Source organism: Passer domesticus, chromosome 4, assembly GCF_036417665.1.
Source record: "Passer domesticus isolate bPasDom1 chromosome 4, bPasDom1.hap1, whole genome shotgun sequence".
NCBI lineage: Eukaryota > Metazoa > Chordata > Aves > Passeriformes > Passeridae > Passer > Passer domesticus.
Window position 1 is genome coordinate 46,364,710 of NC_087477.1, and position 21,421 is coordinate 46,386,130.

At 37.6% G+C, this 21,421-nt stretch overlaps 1 long non-coding RNA gene across 1 annotated transcript; it reads left to right on the forward strand.

Annotated features, from left to right (window-relative positions):
* Positions 1 to 8,766: 8,766 nt before the first annotated feature.
* Positions 8,767 to 10,305, forward strand: LOC135299136 (uncharacterized). The gene is made up of 3 exons (XR_010361182.1): positions 8,767 to 9,005; positions 9,535 to 9,640; positions 9,743 to 10,305. It is a non-coding gene; the product is annotated as an uncharacterized LOC135299136 (long non-coding RNA).
* The last annotated feature ends 11,116 nt before the right edge of the window (positions 10,306 to 21,421 follow it).

Here is a 21,421-nt window from a genome sequence, read left to right on the forward strand (position 1 = left end):
GTGTGCGAGGCACAGCGACCCCACAGGGCCGCCTCCTTCCAGCCGCTCTGGGGCTCAGGACAGGAATCCTTTGGTCCTCGCTGTGCCATCGACAACGCCTCTGTGGCAAGCGAATAGTGGTAATAGACCCAGGCTGCAATTCCCACCAGGGTTCTGACAGCAAGCCAGCGGGACCAAAACACCACCTGCAGCTAAAGCAAAGGAGTTCGCTCTCTTTACATTTATAATTTATATAACGACAGAAAAATTGAACAGTGTGATCAAACAGGGAATTGAAAACCTGATAGTTTAGATGCACAGTGATATAATTCAGTAGCTGAATTAGCTTTTCCAAAACCTAACCAATGCTCTGAGATGAGAGAAAAGCCCTGCTCTCAAATGACATCTCTTTGGAGAACAGTCATTTCTAGATGAACAGTCACAAATATTTCATCTAACTCCTTGCATAAAATAAGCCTGATTCTACACTGTACTGTGTAAATAGTCAGTTTTCCTGGTGTTGTGTGCCTTAATATTTTGAACTATGAGAACTTAGTTAATTCAAATGAGCTGGACATTTCTCAAACAGTAAGGTAGCAATTTCTGAGTCACCCTCTCTTCCCAAACATAATGTCAATAACTAGGAATAAATTCAGTAGTTTTATGTAACTTTACAGCATACTTGTTTGGAATCCTTTTCATTGCAAACTACAAAGTATTAAAGTGCATTTTGAAGAATAAATTTATAATTCTTTGAAATTCTTTGGATACTTTTTTCCCCAGTAGTGGGGAGAATAAACCAACCTTCCTTCCTTCCTTCCTTCCTTCCTTCCTTCCTTCCTTCCTTCCTTCCTTCCTTCCTTCCTTCCTTCCTTCCTTCCTTCCTTCCTTCCTTCCTTCCTTCCTTCCTTCCTTCCTTCCTTCCTTCCTTCCTTCCTTCCTTCCTTCCTTCCAGAATACTTAATCAGCAAGAGAAGTTTCCTCAATTTTCTCTCAGTTATTAACAATTTTTTATTTTGAAATATGAAAATCTCAATGCTTGCATACAGAGTTGTGTGCTGTGTAAAGACAGATTTATATCTAATATATCTTTGTTATATATTTTGGTTTAATTAATGTTATTTTTCTTCTATGCAGAAAATGTATATCAGAAAGAGTTCCTACAGAATCAGGCAAGCAGATAAGATGCATGGTTTGATAAATTGACTTTTAGAATGTAGTCTTGGTTTTTCTTGAGATTAAACACCAGAGCAAAGTTGCTGGTGCAACTGGAGGAGGCAGAACTCTTACTTGTGACCTTTCCTTGTTGGACCAGGTTCCTAGAGGGTTAAGGGTATTTCAGTAAACAGCTATTTCAGTAAAGGAACTGCCTTAAAAAGCATGCATGGCTTCATCATTTGCCTCCCTTTGACACAGTTCTTCAGGCCTCTACCTGAGAATAAGGTTTCCAGAAACATGTCATGGAATTGCAGAAAGGTTTTGGCTGGGAGGGATCTTAAAGATCTTCTAGTTCCTGCCCCACTCCTGTGGGCTGAGATATCTTCCATTAGATCAGGTTGATCAAAGCCCCATCCAACCTGGCCTTAAACATTTCCAAGGATGGGGTAACCATAATTTCTCCGTTTCAATGCCTCATTACCATAGCAAAGAATTTCCTCCTAATATCTGATCTAAATATCTACCCCCATTCAGTTTTCCAGCAATGACACCTTGTCCTATCACTGCATGACCTTGTAAAAAGTTCTTCTCCAATATCAATGTCATTATCACAATGCAATTTATAGTTATTAGTTCTGTTTTTCTGAATGATAAACAGCATCACAAAACCTGATGATTCCTATACCTATAAGGAATCTGTATTTGCTCTGTGTGGTCAGGTTTGCAACACCTTCATGCTAATAATCAGTAGGAAAAGCACCACTGGAAAAGCATTTTGAATAAGCAGTGATCATTAATTTGTACTTTCCTAATAAGGAGCTAAAAAGTGCCCACAGCACTAGAACATTGCTCAGATATGAGTCAAACTTATGAACAGAGGATGGTACAGAAAATGCTACAAAATAAATTCTAAAAAAGCAACAGATTCACTTTAACAATAACTCAAGGAGCCCTTATACAGTCTCCACACTTACAGTCTTCCTTAATTCCTTTGCTTCAGCCATGTGTATATTTATGCAACAACACAGTCTTTTCACAGGAAGTTGATTTAAATAGGAGGAAAAGTGGAATGCAATGAAAAGATACAGGTACTTCATTCAAGCTCATGGAGTTGATAAAAATTCAGAGATACTGCTTGATACAGTGCCATGAATATCCACTCTAATGGCTCTGCATAATTATGGTCCCCTCAATAAATATGAGATGCACTGTAACATTTACACCATAAAGAATGTCTTAGCCCTTGCCTTTCTATAGTTTATGAGCATCACCCTTTAAGATCAAATAGCAGTTACTGACTCAGGGTGAATTAAAGCTTAAGCACTTTTTTCAATATGAATGATAAAAGACTCATTTTTTTTCTTTTACATTGAAATGTAAAAAAGCTAGTAAAAGCATAAAGTGTATTCAAATAGAGCATCCCATGAATAGCAGAATCACAGCATCACAAAAAGGCAAGAAAATAATGCATTCATTTTCCACATTCTCTTATAAAATCTATAAACTATACAGCCTTCAGGGAGTATTAGATATCATTTACATTATGAAAAGCATGACTTTCAGATAAGGAAATTAATCTGCATGAGTCTTGTGGATCTGTTAACTAGAGATAATAGTTATTGAAAGTTTTTAGGACCCAAAATCAATAAACTGAATTTTCTCTCCCTTTGCAACCTCTCCAGGCATTGTAAGACATAGCAGGACTCTCTAGAATGATTACTTGGGTCACTGTAAAAAGTGACACTCCAATAAGCTGTTCAAATTGGAAAGTTTACATTTAAATGTTACTACCAATTTGAATCAATTGTAATTAATTTTTATATTTAAAAGCCCTACCCCTCACCACCCCTGTGAACACAAAACAACCACCTCTGTGAACCTCTAGTGTCTATTCAATCAAATACCCTTTATTCAATCAAATATCTATCTATCTATCTATCTATCTATCTGTCTATCTGTCTACCTATCATCATTAGCCATAACAACAGAATATCAACTTTACTGGTCAGCTTTCAGACACTGATACAATTGCCAGGCATGTGCAGGCCTTCCTTGCCCATTCAAGCTGGGGCACGTTATACCACAGCCAGCAGGATCTCTGTGTGTGCAGACTGCAGAGGTCCTCATGTCCTTGTCACCAGGATGCTCATGTCACTTAGATCCTTCAACTTGCAGGTCTCTGGCTCTGGAAGACACTGCTGCCAGCGCAGAAACTGAAAACAGGATACCAGAGTTTTTATCATCTCTGCTTCAGAGTGAGATCCAAGCAGCTTCAACCTGTGAGATCACATTTTCCAGCAGCTCTGGCCATAGCACTAGCACAAAGTAAGCTCTTGCACTTTAACATCTGAGTATAAAACCAATAACTCAGGCTGTGGGCTCATGCACTTAATTCAGAGTGATCTTACTCATTTTTATTCCTCAGATGATTCACTTTTCACACAGATGTACTGTCCTGTCACTTCAGTGGCCTAAAATTATTTATTATCTAAAAAACTGGAGTTATAAAATACAGTCATTCACCCTAAAGGAATAAATTCATAGCATTTTAAGCAAGAAAGAGATCCATTCCCCTCATTTGGAGTCTCTTTCACACATTATGTTTCACATTGGGCCTTGGCAGGATGAGATATGCCTGTGCTGCTGGAGATGCTGTCTTTCAGATAATGAGACATAAAGCCAAAACTGTCACTTACATCACTAAAATACCTCATAGCACTTCTTTAGATGTGTTTCCAGGATATAGAAAAAATTATACCATGAAAAAGAAGAACCCAATAAATACTCTTCTAAACTATAAAATTATCCTTAGTAGTTTGCAGTAGTGGAAAACTACAGAGATCACATAGTCAGTAACTTGGATAACTCAAAGATAAGGCTCTGAAATAAAAATAAGTAAGAAAAAGAGCTTTGATTTTCAGCAGCTTCCACAGTAAAAACAGTGAACAGAACTGAGTGTAAATTTCATTAATTTCTCAAAGGGAAACTGAATTAGCCAAACAGAACCCTCAGTAGACTCTGACTTAAAAACTAACTAAAGACTCATAATGAGCTCTAGTGGGAGGTATGATGAAGTCAGTTGTTGAAGTAACTTGGTAAGCAGATGAAATACTAACTTAATAAAATATTTTTTTCCAGAAGTAACGGAACGCAAGTCAGAGAGATGCCCACCAAATGTCAGTGAAAAGCACAGAGAATTATTACTGCACATCATTTTTGTCCCTTACATTTCTGAATTTATATTAGCAGGTTTATTGATAGGAGACAGGGGTGTCTACAACTGCCAGAAAGTTGTCATCAGTCCATAATGTCTGGAATTAAGTGGTCCAGCTATACATTTTTTCTCAACACTGCATAGTCTCCCATGTTACAGGTTTTCTAGAGTAATTGCCTGTGGATACCAGAGTCTGTTGGAAGGAGTAGGTCTCTCTTTACTTAAGGAGTCCCTATCATGGGACTAGACTGGACTGTTGTTCCAGATAGCAATGAGGTCACTTCACAGTAATAGCAATGTGACACAGACAAAAATAAGCATTAACAACAGGATTTCCACACAATTACAGCATCCTATATAGCATCACAAATAATATTGAAAAAACAGTACTATCTCTGCTGTAAAAAAATGATCATGCTCCCATTTTCTCCAGTTTTTTACATTTCTTAATAAATTCGGGTTATGGTGATATATTAATCTGGTGCCTCCTATTTATTCTCCTTGCCTTTTAATAGGAGCAAGTATCTTTTTCAGTCAAAAAAATACACTAAGCACTTGACCCTGTGATAGCACTGTCTTAAAAAAATTTAATCACACGAACAAATTGAGCATTGAATTTATACAAAGTGATGAATACAAATATTTCTAAATATTCTTTTAGATGCATGAAGAGCTTGACAGGTTTCTCTGAACAATTTGTGATGCTAGTAGAAATGCATTCTTAACAAGACTGTAAAACAACATAAACATGTAAGTCATGACATTTAAGTCATATTGCAGTGACTACCACCATAAAATCATCACTTAGCATGAAAGAGAAAGATTTCACAGATTTTTTTACAAGGTTGCATCAAAATGCAACTGCTGAATACCAGGTCTACTAGCTACAGCTTTCCTTCTGTTACATTTATGATAGCTAATCCTGATAAAAAGTGTCGGGGTTTGTGGTAAACTGTGTAAGCTGAAGCAAACGAGTATGAAGCCTTTCATGAGAAGATCTGAACATCTGCTGGCTTAACACATGAAAGACACACATCGTAGCATTCTCTCGATTTTCTAGAACATCCACACTTGGAAGCAGTAGTTCACAGAATGCTTGCTGCCCTCCTATGCCAGACAGGGAGCCAACAGAACAGAGGAGTTTCTTCTGAAGTTACATTTAAATTCCTAGATGCTCATGAGAAAACCTAGAACATTTTTCCTAGGTGGAAAACTATTATTATTTCTAGTGGCTACTGGCTTTTTGTGAAACCATTATGTCCTTTCCTGCCCCTGAACATCCAATGCATGTCTCACAGTTGGGAGAACTGTAGGGTCACAAGAAATAAAATAACTTTATATAAAATAATTTTCTGACAGAACGCTTCGTCTTAGAAAATGGATTCCATGAGGATTTCTTTGAAAAGCATTTACGAAAAGCAACTGTACAGTAAGGTCACACATGATATTGACCATCTCACCTGTATAAAAAGTACAGGCACACAGGCACAGTCTCTAAGTGTATTTACCAAGATTTCTGGAAACATATAACCCAAAAGCTACTGTGGAAAGCTTGCAGGCTTAATATATTTGCTTTAGATTTGCAGATATTTCTCAGATCATTAACAGTGCATCCAGTTATCAAGGTTTGGGCCCATATTTTCAAATCACCAGAAATTTGTTTTTGTTACTTCATAAAGCCATTTCCTGAGCTAGCATAATTTATTACAGTGCATTTAAAGTCATGCATGTATGACAGTCTGGATATGTGCAGCATACCTGCTATACTATGTACATGCTATAACTGCCACAGGGACAAAGCACGCTTCCCTGCTTTATCAGGTCTTCTTTGAATGCACTATAATGTTTTTAATTGGATATTCTACAAGGGCTGTAGCAAATAAACAGTCCTCTGTTGTGTGAGGATGCTCTTTACTTTGCTATTCAGAATCACTGAATTTACATCTAAATGCACACCCTTTGGATTTGGCTATTAATTCTAGACATTTTTACAGTGAAGAATCCTCATACAAAAAAAAGCCCAAGGCGCCCGAAAGGTCTGCCTGAGAGGAATGATGGAGACATCAGTAGATATTACTAGTGGGAAGGACTGGGGTCATGAGCATGCTGATTATACACAGATGCTCTGGCATAATCTTTGGCGCATTGAAGTCTCTTCTGTCCATGGTGTTCACTGAAGATGTGTTGCAGCTGGTGCACAGGGAACTGGAGATCATCTGTGTGTCACTGATGCTTGCTGAGAGACTTAGCCATTTTAGCTCACAAATGGAGACACTGATGATCTGGGAAATGGGATCAAGACTGAACATAAAATTAGCATCACAGTGACAAAGGAACATGCTAAGAATATTTCAGAAGTGAATTAAGTTGCTAATTTGTGGCAACATCTCCTTTTGCTATTCTACTGGAACACATCCAGGATTAATATTTGTAAATTCATATTTGGGAAGAGAGAAGTATGAGCTGTCAGATTAGTATTTATGCATTGTGGTGGATAGCTAAAGGTGAAATATGTATATGACAGTGTTGTAATTTCTTTGTTCCTCATGAAAGTGCAGTTTAGCCATACACAGTACATCCCTGCTATTATATTTGCAGACAGTTCTTTATTTCTTGCCCTCTTACTGCCTCCATCTCCAACATCATTGCTATATATTTCTGAAAGTCTATACAAACAGTGTCCAATTAATATGTATGGTTTTCTACTGAAGGTGAGTAACTACACTGAAAATTTAAAAGAATGTAGAAAATTTAAAGAAAAGCCTTTCTACCCTGTTACCTACTGACAAAGTTCAAGCACAACCTTTTCTGTGCATCAGTCTTCATCCTTTAGAAGACCCACCAAAGTCAATTAGGACTACATACGTGAGTCCTAAAGTGAGATGTGATCAAGCCAAGGGAAAAAGTGGGAAAAGGAACACATTTACGAAGATTGCTCCATCACCAATCTCAGTGGAAATTATTGTCAAATCTGACAAAACTGGGGGAGACATTTTTACCATGGGAACAGGCAGAACATGACAGATGGCAAGGTATGAGAGTCTTTTAGTGAGAGACTTTGTCTGAGTACCGACAGATTCCATGGCTGAATGTGTTGTGAGGAACAGCCAGCTTGAGCAGTCAGCTTGAAGGAACTGCACTGTGTTTTGCCTGCTAAAAGAGTCTATTTGTCTTTTTTTTTTTTTTTTTTTGTGCACGTCTCAACCAAATCAGATATGAGGTAGTATATGGGATAAACAGGAATATTCTCAACAGCTGATCCACCATGGAAATTTCTGGGTCTGCAAATCATTTAACCACTACTGAAAAATGATTATGCTTCCCAGAACAGTCCTGTAAGTGATAAAAAACACTCATCAGCATCAATGAACTGCAACAATTTAGCACTAGTTTGCAGATGAATTTTTTTTACTTGGAAATTAATAACTTGGTTTTGAATTCTTATCTGTTAACAACGCAAAACCCCACAACATGAAGGAATTATTACAATGCCAGAAACTTCACCATAATCACCACCAAGCATCATTAATCTGCTAAATCTTCAGAATGTAAAAAAATCAGAAAAAATCAGTAATTGTGCTTAAAATCTTTTAGCTATATGAGTAGGAAGTGACCTCTAGGTCACACCTTCCCTTTCAGAGGATGGCCAGAGAGATTATGAACTCTGCTTTACAACTGAGTTTCATTTTAATCAGACAACTCTCAACTTCCAAAGAAAGCAGCTTTTGTCAATTATGATTACACTTGTATCTATGTCCCTGCAGTGAAGGAACCATCTCATGCTGTGTCATCACCAAGCCTTCATGGAAGTAATTGGAGATAGATTCAGAGAAATATATACCCTCCGTCCTCATAGCCCCTGCTCAGAACTCCTCCCCAACAGGAGATTTATGTTCAGGGGAAGGACAGACACACTGTATACCTTGTGAATTATAAATCTATAGGTCATTACAGTCTTCACTTGGTCTTTCAAAGCATCATTTGTGAGTGCTCAATAGAAAGGCAAAGGATCAACTGCAAATGTAAATGTGGTAACAAGCCACACATGCACAGTCTTAAATGAAACTCTTCATGAGTATGCCAACAATTTAGCCACATTAATCACTTGACCTCATCCTCTAAGGTATGTAAATAAAATACGCCTCAATTTATATTAAATTTGAGCAATCTGGTTAGCTGCATGTCCTTTCCCTATTGTTATAGATGGATAATGAGATGATTGGCTCTTGCAATTAAACAATAACTATTGTGTGAATATAATAAAAGCTCTAGTAATGTATAGTTATGTTATTGTAATTTAGATGTCCTCTGTTCTCCCATAGTTCCCTTCCCCCTCGTATTGTGACCATCACACAGACGGGGCTGTCTAGGACAGGTAAAAAAGAAGGCGTGCACACGTGTTCCTTGCATGGGGGAGCTGGGAATGGAAAAGCTTGTTGCTTAGGGGGTGCGCCATGGCAACAATCATTTGTCATTCTGAATCATGGCACATACCTGAGCACTGGTAATAACTTGCTTGTTAGCCTCAACCTTCTTACAGTGAAAGGAGACAGGAAGAAAGGAGAAAAAAAAACACCCAAAACCAACAACAAAACACCCCAGCTACAGCTTAGCAAATGTGCTGCAGTTAAGTCATTAAGCATGAATAGCGAAGGTATATAACAAGTCATTACTCATTAGTAGGAATGAATATATTATTTGGGTTTATTTTTCAAGTAAACTGAGGTGAAACCTTCATAACAGAGGGGTAATTGTCAGAGGATAGATGAATAAAGCATCTAAGCTCAAAGAAGAGCTTGCTGAAGAGGATAAATGTCACTGATGCTATTGAACGCTTCGTGTTTGGCCTGAGGCCCTGCTTTTGTTTCCTCAGGCTCCCTAAAGCTCAGGCTGAGGTGGGCAGGGATCCAGGGCACGCCTGAAGCGCAGGAGCCGTCAGATGCAATGCGCTCAGCTGTCAGCTCTCTCCCAGGCAAGTTCTCGCAGGGATCGAGCCGCGGCCGACTCTGCCGTGGCGCTGAGCTGGGCTGAAGCGGATCCCGCAGCAGGGGCTGACACAGTGGGAAGGGAGGGTCAGCCCAACTCCGGGGCAGTGACTGTCCCACGCTTTTCTACAGCCCTGCTTAGTACGTGTATGCTCACAAAAGCTGTAACAACTCACAGTGTCCTCTGCCCTGGCCTAGGGATAATGGAGGGCCAAAGGAAGTTGAAACTTGAACTTGCTAAGGAAGAACAGTTTTCTGAGGCACCAATGAAGGTATATAAACAGACAGAATCCAGGTATTAAAGGTACGCAGAATTTGTTTCCTGGGAGGTAAGAGGTAGTTCTGCCTTGCTTTAGGGACAGACGGGCCCCGCTGTCTCTATCACTAAAGCAGAGTTTCCTTGCAGGAAGCAAGGGAGGCCTGAGTGGTGGCAAACAAGCTGACACACCAAAGGATCCACCTAGAAGCAACGTGCTAAATCCTGCAGAAGAGCACACAGCAAGAGCAGAGAGCACATGGAAAACCATCTGAGTCCTGAGAGAAGTCAGGGAGTAGCTGTGCTTCAAGTGCCCCTTCTGCCTGCTTCACAGGAATGCTGCCTTGCAATGCCGGTGTCTTGCTCAGTGCCAGCCACCGTTTTGTCCTTAGCTCCGAGGACTCTGGGGTTTTGAAGAGTCCCAGGAGCATCTTGAAGGAATGCATCTTTCAGCCGAGTTCCCAAAACTATCAGCAGCAGGGAGAGCAATTGTGTCTCTCACCAATACCGATGTTCTGCATGCATGGGAAGGCAAAGGTGGATCCCTACACATGGCTGTCGAGCAGCTCAACAGATCTGCCAAGCACTGTCCTCAGGTAGCCCTCAGTTACGGAAGAACAGCTATTAAATTATATAATACTTCTTTATAAAAAAGCAGCAAAATTATTATTGTGAATACAGAAATAATTCATTGCAACATTGTCACTTTCTATTGTCTTTTTCCCCTTTTTTGCAACAGGAATGAAAATGAAACAAAAATGCTAGTTTCATGTGCTTTTCTTCACAATACTTTATAATTTAAAAATTAATTTCAAATGTGATTTGATTTAATTTAATGCAATTGTTACAAATTGCACTTTAAAATTAAATAATCACACCTAAATGTCATATGATTACTTATATTTCTCATCTACCAAATTTTTACCACATTCCTTGAGTGTATATCCTCTTATGCTAATAACGAAGTGTATATATTTACCTGGATTTCTAACTATTCACTTTTATTTACCTTCTGGTTTGAAATTATTAATTCAAGTAAAAACAAATATTGGACATTGGAATAATGATTTCAGAAACAAAAGTGCTATTTCCAGAGCTTAAATCCAGAACTTCAGAGAGGTGCTTCCATTCCTAATTGAAATATTGTTGTAAAATTGACATAAAAATAAGAGGAACAATATTCCTTTGGGGGTTTTTTGTGGTTTGTTTTTTTTTAATGCTTGGAAACCTATATTAGGAAGAGTGGAAGAGTATCAGTGCATTTAAGAAAATGCAAATTTTACTGGCAGTGGACATTCAGGTAAGCACAAAATAGACTTTGCAACTTAAAAGGAATGTAGACAATCACTGCAAGAGGTATCACAGCCATTACACATAAATAAATCCTGGCACAATAACCCATTTCCTAAATGAATTTCTCAACATACAGACTCTTACTTTACATGTAATCTATTGCATTTTGATAGTTGTACATGGTGGTTCATTTTGTACATCATTTCTATCTCTCTTTGAAATCTGTGTTTCTTCTGTGTTATGAATCAGACTGCTATTTCTGTCAATACCTTCTCAAAAGGATGCAAGAGACCTGACAAATTTTTGAGTTTCATTCAAAGTGCATCTTCACTGGAATATATGAGTAAAATAATAACAGAAAAAAGAATTTTAAAAGGTCAACTGATATCAGAAAATTATTCAAAAGTAACACTTCTGTCTGCTTTTGTGTGGTGCTGTAAAAAGAAATGGCAAACTGTAAACTCAACCCTTGTGCACAGTGCAGGTTTGTCCCTCCTGCCACCAGATGGGCTATCAGGAGGAATAGGGCAGAGAAGCTCTATTTCACTCCTGCAGAACCTTGCTCATGAGTGAAAAAAATCACCTAAATGCAGGTGCAGCACTAAAGACAGGCCTATCTATGGGCTATGAGGCAGCATAAACACATACTTAATTTTGATTCTCCTCACAGTTTAGTAGTCTCTATGACTCAAACCACTCAGAGGTTAGCATACACAAATGGCTAATTTGAGGAGTTTGGCTTTGAACTCGAGAGAATTTTTCTTGGTTTGGCTGGATACTCCAGGTAGAAAAGAAGAGCCATACACATCAGTATAACAGCAAATTTGCTTTTTTAAAAATTTAAATAGTACCATTGGGATTCCTCACTGATTAAACTTAGCAGATTGATACCTCCTCACTTTGAATCCTGACCTATCACTCAGGCTTTATGTTGATGCCAAGAATGCTGAGGTAAGCTCAGCACTTTTATGCTTTTATCTTCAGAAAAAACTTTTTATTTTATAATCCTCTGTATAAAGACAGGTGCAGAAACTACCATTTATATAATCTACCTTCTGAACAGATTTACTAAGACAGCAAAAATAAGCTTACTAATGTTCTGCTTTTGCAACTTCCATCAGAACATTATTGCATAAATTACAAAATGTAATGCTGAACAGCCTGCCAGAATCAAAAAGAAAACAAATCAATAGCAAGTAAATGAACTACCTCCTCATGCATGTATATACATGTAAATAAATGCATACTGTTTATGCTACTCTAAAGATCAATAACAAATTTAGCACACATGAATACTGGAATATGTATGTAATAACAACACTGTCAAAGGGAAATAATTGATCATGTATATATAGACTAAAATCCAAGCACAGTAGTTTGAAATATTACAGAATGATAACAGCATCCTGAGGTCTACTCTGGCTTGCATATAAGTAATATAAAATATCAAAAGTAATACTCCCAATGTACTAAATATAGTATGTGGGACTGGACAACTTGGATCAATTTAATATACTAATGAATGCACTAATAAAGCTAACCTTTCAGAAAAAGAAGGGAAAAATTTAAAACTTTTTAAAATGAACACAGGTGTTAAATGCTAAACCTATAAATCCCTAAAAATCATTATTGGTGGATTTAGATCAGGTCTTTCGATCAGGTTTACAAATTATCCTGGCATCTTTCCTTCCCCCACTTCCCTCCCTAGTTAGTCTTGTCATTGTGTTGACAATGATAGCACACCTTGTTACTCTCCTTCCAAGGAGCAGTGGAATTTAACCCTTAACCCTAATCATTCCCTGTTAGGTCAGTAAATTGCACATTTCTTTGTTATAAACCTAGCATGCTTTATACCTTCTCATTTTATCCCTGACTCAATTGCAGTGGTCTCCTTACAGTTTAGCAGAACTCCAGCACAATCTAGGCACAAATGCATACACACTCAGTCCCACATCACTGCAAGCAATGACAGACACATCTGTATCAAACACTGCCCTGAGTGCAGTGAGCTCACTGTCCAAGGAAGGAAAGGACTCCAGGGGAGGAGAAGTGCAAAGTCTCACAGGTATCTGGTTACGTTGCCCGGCTTTCCTGCCTGAGAAGAAGGAGAATCTGGGCTTTTCTGGCTCCTGTCCTAGAGGATTTCCCCAGTTCAGATAATCCTCTACATGCTATGGCTACGCCCAGTGATAGAATGGGTAGAAATTGCCCCTGTGTGACCCACACGAAGAAGTTTATTTTATCAATATTCTTGTGCCAGTAGCTTTGTCTCACCCACCACTCTAACCAAACCTGTGACTTACTGGTCATGTGATCTCCCAGATATCCTTCCTCATGCAAATCTTACCAGCAAGTTAAAAAATGTTCACAGAGTTTTGCTATAACTCTGCTGATACTCAGCTCCACTTTCACCAACAATGGTTGCATCTGCTGCTTATTTCTAGAGTCTTGACTGACTCACTGAATGCTTTTCTGAAAGGCATGGAAAAACACAAGTATGAAGCAGAACTTTCTTAAAGAGAGTTTAAAATACAATCTCTCCTCTTTATCAAGGACTTTCAAAAAAATCTAACAGTTTGCCATCATGTATTCAATTACTTCATAAAGAGCTATTACAGAACAAGCATTATCATGGCCACAACTGTTCTGAGTCAGAAGCTGAAGTTTGCATTTGCTTTAATGAACAAAAAGAAGATGGATCTACAGGAATCTGTCATCATAATCAAAAGGAATGTACATTTATTTGCAAGGGCATAACGAGGTAAAGTCATCATCAGTGTAAACTGTAATACTGGAAGAAAATATTTCCTTTCATAGTATATCTGAGGAAGACTATAAAAAGAAGCAAAGTTTCTTAACTTTCTTCATAGTATTTCTAAAGGTTTTCATTTTTGAGATGACCCGTTAACTAACAGATGTACCACCATGTAATTTGAGGTGAAAACTAGGCAGGTGTGATGAACAAAATTATAAACACCATTCAAAAAGCCTAAGGTTTAGGAAAAGTTACCAATCCCATATCTATTAGAGTAACAGTTTTCATTCATGAGTTCAATGGCAATACTCAATGTAGTATTTGAAAGACTGATTAATTGTGTCTGGACCAAGGGAGATTTCTTTGACATCAGCTTTCAAATGTATGGGCTATATTTTTATTTCTTAAGCAATTCCTAATGGTTATCTTCTGTACTTTAATGTAGTGTTCAGTGTCATAGGCTAGGAAGTACTTTCTTACTCTACAAATCACAGAAAAATCAGAAGATACTCTTGAAATGTCTGAGCTAATTACAGAAGGGCTATTGTTTCCTGACCATGGATACAGGACACTTTGTTATTTCATTTGTCCCTTGAGTAGGAGACTTCCTTCCCAAACTTTTCTAAAAAAAAGAGGAGCACTTTTTAACAGATAATTTCAGTGACACATATTGTTTCTCATAGCAGAAAGAAAACCATGACAACACCTCAAGAGTTATTTGAAACAAACCACATGAGTGAAATTTTTAACTTTAAATTAACATTACTCATGTATTATGGAACTTGCCCTCCATAAGCTAAGATTAAGCTAAACTAAGCATAAGCTAAGATAAAAACAAGCCAGTAAATAAATCAGCACCACACACAAACCATGCATAGATCACCACTGTTCCCTGAACTATCCAGAAGATCAGTATAGTCCCTAGAGTCCCTCGCTTTATTCAAACAGAATCTTAAAATTCAGCTGACATACTCAAAATAAATGTCCATGAGCAATTCAGCTAACAAAAGGACCTTTCCAAGAGTATATCAAATCAGATGACCTATTGCTAAATACTCCTTTTTGTCCTTCACTCTGTAACAAAGAAGTAAATTTATTCTTCTAGTTTTATTAACTTTCTTTTCTTCTTTTTTGGAGATGCTGTTATATTTTGCATTCATATTACAAGTGGATTTTTCTTTAGATGGAAATCAAATCTAGACTATTTTAATAATAGTCTGAAACAAGACAAGAATTTACTGTAACATGTTTTAAACATTCTGCAACAAAATTATATATATGGAAGATTCCAATTTAAATTTGAGGCATTTTATTTATTCACTTACTTAGTATATTACATATATTTTGTAATAACTTTTATTTGTGTATCTTTCATTCTTTTTTATAATACAGTGTCTAAAAGAAAAGACTGTCAGGTGGGAAACTATCACAAAAACTTACCATGCCTTCAAAATTTCATGATGTTTTTTCTGATGCATGTTAAGCAATTTCAGGTAAAAAGTCAAGTAAAATAAATAATTAATAAACCTAAACAAGGTGTAAAAATAGTTGGGTTGATGTACTCATAATCAAAAAAGTACTAAGCATTTATGAGTGATGTATTATGTAATAGATAGTTCTGCATGGGAAATTCCTTTCCAATTCACAAATCCAGTTCAAGTTTACATTCACTTTGATGATTTCATCAATTTCCCCTCTCCATAATGATTCCTCTGCACATTTGTGAAGCAGCAGATCATCACCCTAATTGTCCTAACATCTCATTAGATTTACTGTTGAATTCATAATAATGATGAATCCTCTCATCCACCAGATCACTGTCTCTGTTTTTAGCTAAATCACTGGCAGTCCCAACATCTGACATATTCAGACTGTATAAAACACAGTGACCTTCTCTTGGAAGATAACTTCCTAATAATCTGGGTGCCAACATGTGCCAAGGCATCCGTGGATAGATAATTTTCTTATTTTGACTGTTTGTAAGTCTGAGGAGATGAATACAAACCAGCTGTTACTGCATTTCTTAGACTTTCTATTTCCAACACTAGGTTTCAATGAAAATTAGTCCAGTCACTCTAAAGAAAAATAAATCTGTATTGTCTTCTCTTTCAGAATAAGAATCACATTCAGCCAAATACTGTGTTAAATACAGTGAAGGTCAGAAAACAAATCACTGGAGAAAAAAAATGAGGGTGGAGAGGGGTCAACACAGTAAAGTGGCTTTTTGTTGTTGGGTTTGGGGTTTCTCTGGAGAAGGTGGTGTGAAGTTTTTTTGGGAGGGTAGAGAGATGTTTCTTTTTATTAACTTTTAAATTCATTTGATGTATTTATATTCAATGTTAAATATTGAAGTTTCTTACAGTTATGGAAACAGAAGAGTATAAAGGAGTATTTAGAAGAGACATAAAGTACAAAAAGAGAAAATTAGGCAAAAGTTGAGATAACCACAAAAGAAAAAAGGAAAGATAAAAACATCACATAGAATATAGACATTAAGGTAGGAAAGATTCAGGCGGAAAAAATTGCATTCACTGACAAAAGGTCAACAGATAAGTTTTAAATTATCAAATCAAGGTAAATTCCCATGCAGTGAAAACCCACATGAATTCCTCTGCTTGAAGAACACAGCAAAATGATAGTAACTATCATTGAAACATAACACATCCTGAACTTCTTTCTAATTGATTAAGAACCCCCAGAACTGTGCAAGAAGGAGAGAGAGCTTGTTCATTCTGGTCTGCTTAGATGTAGAGCACCAAGTTGTCTGTCAGATTAGCTGACATCTGATGATTTCTCTCTCTCCATGAGAACAGAGGGCTTTACATACAGAAAAAGCTGGGAAGAGGGAAACCTGATAGTGATTCCACATAACTCCCTCCTCCTTGAAACTCCCTGAAAGCAGGAGCATTTCACAGCAATTGCATGCAGCTTCCAGCAAAGATGAGAGAGTCTGCAGTAACAGTTACAGTATGTTCTGTCTGCAGCATAATATTTGCCTTCAGGGAAGATTTTTAGAGTCTGTAGAAGCTTAGCAAGAATTTAGGCTTTTGTGCAAGAAAGCACTTGAGTTCATACTAACTCTTATTTAATTCAGCAGTTCTTAAGCTTGTGCTGAGCCTTTAATGAGCTGGGTGGTATTCAGAATGTGCTAAATAAAATGTGGTTGAAGTATATCACGGAAACAAGGTCTCAATTGTTGAAAATTATTTTCTTTAGTGTGGGGGTCCTCTGCATGCAAGTACTTTGCAAACTATAGAAATAGACACTGCAATAATTAATCCTACATCTGCTCAAGAAATGCCAACAATCTTTCAAATATATTTGCTCTGAATATTAAAGGATTCATAGCAACAGATTCCAAAATAAATGTACCTGAATTATTTATTTCTGTTATTAACTTATTTATAAGCCATGGGAGTCACCTACCCAAGCAATAAGCATTCTCTGTGTAAATAATTTACATTTTAAAAATTGTTACAAAATGTGTGATGACTTGTTTATTCAAAACCTGATGGGGGATCATTGTTAGGAATGGCATAAATGAAAGCTCAGGAAAATCAGCTGCTTCACAAAGTTCATATACTTACAAGCTAGAAAAAGTTCAAATATTAATGTTCCCATAATAAAAAAAAAGAACATGTTTTGTTTATGTACTTGTCTGCATACATACAAAAGTGCACATATGTGACTACAAATAAACACATCTCTGTATATATAACTGTGCAAGGAGGTTGATTTGCCTATTAGCACATTTTGACATGACTGATATTCGGAATCAATGTTAATATTGTTCTCCTCGATACAAGACTCACTTGGATATTGAATCACCTGCCTGCTTCTTCCTTTTGATTTTCAAAACATCTCCCTCCAGAATCCCTTCAGGATATTCCTATGAACCTCCTCTTTAAATGTGTGAAGAACTTCAAAGATCTGCTAGTAATTTATGGATAGCATGATGGACTGGGGTCAGTTCACAACTGAGTTCCCAAGGCAAGAAAATTAGATCATGGAAAAGACAATAAAAAATGCTTCCTTGCTCAAAAGTTCACAGAGGCAGGCTCTGCAAGCCTTGTTCATGCAGACAGTAGCCTTTGAACCCAGGCCTCTCATTGCCTTGAGATTTTCATAGTTGTTCACACCAAGGTGGATAAATGTCAAAGATGCCAGACCTTTAACCTAGCAGCAATTTATCACACTGGCTTCACTGAGCCTCCCATCAGACATGGTTCAGTGGAGATGTTTTGCAGTTCTAATCAAATACAATTATAATCAGATGCAATGTAATCAGACAATGCCAGAGCAGTCCCAAAGCTAACTGGCCAGCTGCCTGTGCAGCTTACTTCCTGAAGCATTCCTCACTGTTTAGGTGCAGGGTGATGCAGTAGCTGATGCATCACAGGGAGTGCCCTGACAGAGCTATCCATCCACTCCACACGTCAACCACTCGATCCCATCTGGCAAAGCACAGGACAGACCACTGAGGGAACATCACAGAACAGTCTCCTTAACAAAGGCTCCTGTTGTTGTCCAAGGCGAGTGCAGAACAGGCTCGCAGGCACAGTGGATACAGGCTGTCCAAAAGACAGTGTAGTTCAGAGTCCCTAGTGTTCCCATCTGCCCATCACTGCTGGAGCCAGCCATCTAATGATATCGAGATTTTCTTGTGTTAAATGTTCCACTTTTGCACTTTTAAACCCAAACCCAGGTTTTTGATATAGCACATTTGCGGAGCAAACTTGATATAGAGTTTAGCTTCTGATTCATTTGACTTAAAATCCTACATTGATCCAAATGTAGGATTTAGGAGAACTTGTCCCTGCCATCACTTTTGTCTACCAAAAAAATATTCTTTTGTGCTATACAAAAATATTAATGAAACTTTTAATTACATCTCTAAACATATATCATGTACCTAAATCTGCCTGACAGAGCTGAAAATCAGGCCACCAATTTCAAGTGCAAAATAAATTATTCAGAGAGAACATCTGCAAAATTATAACCTATTTCTTCTTTCCTATCTTCTGTTTTTAAGTATTCCTCCCACCACCCTTTTGACTTCTTTTCTGTCTTTATGTTTTTCAAACAGCCAGTATTAATAGCAAATAATTACATCATACATTCATACTAAAATAATAAAAATTTGTTGATATCAATTATATATAAAATGTGTGCTGTAGGGTAAGAAATAGATATTCATTTCTATATTGGTCCACACAAGTCAGTGAATTAGCTAAGTAAAATGAAAGAAAATAAAAATATAGGCAAAGTGTGTATGTGCATACACAGCAGCCATTGCCAACCTGAAAGTCTGGCACAAAGGTCCAGAAGAACATCTTGTTACCAGTAATTTTCTTAACTTATCAAGGTGATCATCAATGATGATCATGCTTTTAAATGTAAATTATGCCTAGGCCCAAATATTGATTTAATTACATAAAACTCAGTATTAATGCTGTAATTACTTATTTTACTTATTTCACTGTGTGCTGATAGGCAGATATTCATCAGAGAATGCTCACAACATCATGTCAGCTTCTCATGCCATAAAACAAGCTGTGAAAATACAAACGTATAAAAGAACCTAAAAGAGAGATTTATTAAAACTAATTCATAATTTTCATGGCTTTTCTGAGCTTGTGACCTATCCTTTCATATTAACACAGTTGCCTCTGATCAGCATTGCTTCTAATCGAAAGTGTCTCCACCTTATTATTTTACAGACATATTTGTGAGGACTGCAAAATGGGAAGCACAATTAGAAAACAGCTGCTGTTTAGCATTTGCCATAAAACTTCAAGATTCCTAGTAGGTGTTCTTTAGAAAAAAGTCAATTAGTAATTTAGAGCAGAACAGAACTCATCACAATTTCTGTTCTCAGTAGCACCAGGGGACTTCTCTTTGATTAGAATACTTGCTGTTGGGACTTCCTTTGTATCCTTCATAATGGAGTTTACATTGTAAAGACTTTCTTCTTTTTTTTGAACACTAGAAAACTCAGAGCACTGATAGACAGCTCTGTCTCTCATCTTTATCTCAAAGGACACAGATAAAGTCTGTTGTCAAATTAGTCAGTAAGGATGGAGGATAATCCCTAGCAGAGAGGCTGTTAGGCAGATCAAAGATGAAAGTGTCTAAATACAGGGCTCACCTATGTAATTAATTGTGTTCATACAGAAGTGCTGAACTACTAGCACAGTGCCTCCATCCTAGGATATTGATCTTCAGGAAACAAACTATATCCTATCTGGCAACTGCCCAGAGATTACTTCTTAATATCTCAGCTAGGTATCCAGGGTAGCAGAGAAGCACAGGGAGTACACACAGAATATTCCTCTAGCCACTGCAAACAGCAGCCCCAGGGGCTCCACCAGTGTCAAATTCAATCAGATTACTAAACAGCTGCCACTTGCATTCAGGAGGGATGTGTTTAAAGACATTTACCATTCCCCATGTACAGCTTCTGCTTGGACAGGAAAAATCTAAGAGTAAAACTCTCTGATTACTCACCGCTGTTGAGCAGCAGAGTATGACAATGCAGAAACATGAATTCTGGCATTAATAAACAAGAGGATCAGATTTGTAGGCAAAAGATACTAGGCACACTGACCTCTACATTAGAGGCTGATAGAAAACTATGCTGTTTGCAAATACTATTAAATCAAGCATATTATACTTATCAATTAAAAGGGCTTCTTCAGTACATTCATAAAACTAGAGGCTGTTAATTTTCAGTGACAGGAGCACAATCAAAGACACTGACCTAATTTCGGCTTGCTCCAAACAAAGCTTTGTTTAATTATGTACCAAGATTTGACAAACACCTAGCATGCATTGAAACAACTGACAGCATGTGCTCTTATTCAGAATACTTGTAACATCACACAGCAAAGTGTTTAAAGATACTTGAACTCACAACAGTTGGTTTCACCGAACTATGACTGCAAGCTACGATCTAAATCTTCCCTTGGTTTCCCATTACAGCTTTACATTCAAGCTGAAGAACAACAATGCAGGTTAGGGCAGGGGCCCACTGCAATGGTCAGAGGGCACTCACTTAAGGGCCCCACACTTAAGGACACGAGCTTTAGAGGAGACCGACCACTGCCCTGCTGCCTGTCCCAGGTGCTGGACACAGTGAGGATGGCTTTGCCAGAGCCTGCAGAAGAAATGCTCATGCTCAGCACTGTAGATAGACATCAGGCTACTCAGAGAACATCTGACACCCCCTCGTTCTTCCACCATTGATTATAAGACCTTTATATCTCTGGTAGAAGGGAAGAGAGGAGTCATTCTAAGCTAGCTCCTTCTCTTTGTCTTGGCAAAGACAGTAGAGATTTGTTTTTAGTGCTTGATCATCTTCTTTGAGACACAGAGTGTCCCACTGAGCTTATTTCAATATTTCCTGTTAAACACATACAGGAGGCTGCAAGAGAACACCATGAACTGACACGCTGTGTAATCAAATAACAGTTTCAATGCAATACAGAGGGTTTCTTTCGCAGAAGTGGTCACAGAGCATCTGACATGAATTTTTATTTGCAGGGTTTCTTTTAATAGAGAGGGTGCTGAATTAATGATTTGCTGTTAAATGATTGGAGGGTGCTAGCAGAGCTACTTCACTTGCAAAAAACCTAATTTCTTTACATATTTAAAAACTGTAAAGAATAAGGAATATCATATATGTTTTTAATTTACTAGCTGAGCAAGACACATTCAGGTAGGAATGTAACCAAAAAAAGATGGCCTAAATAGTAATGTTGTTGTTTTATTTGTTTACTCAG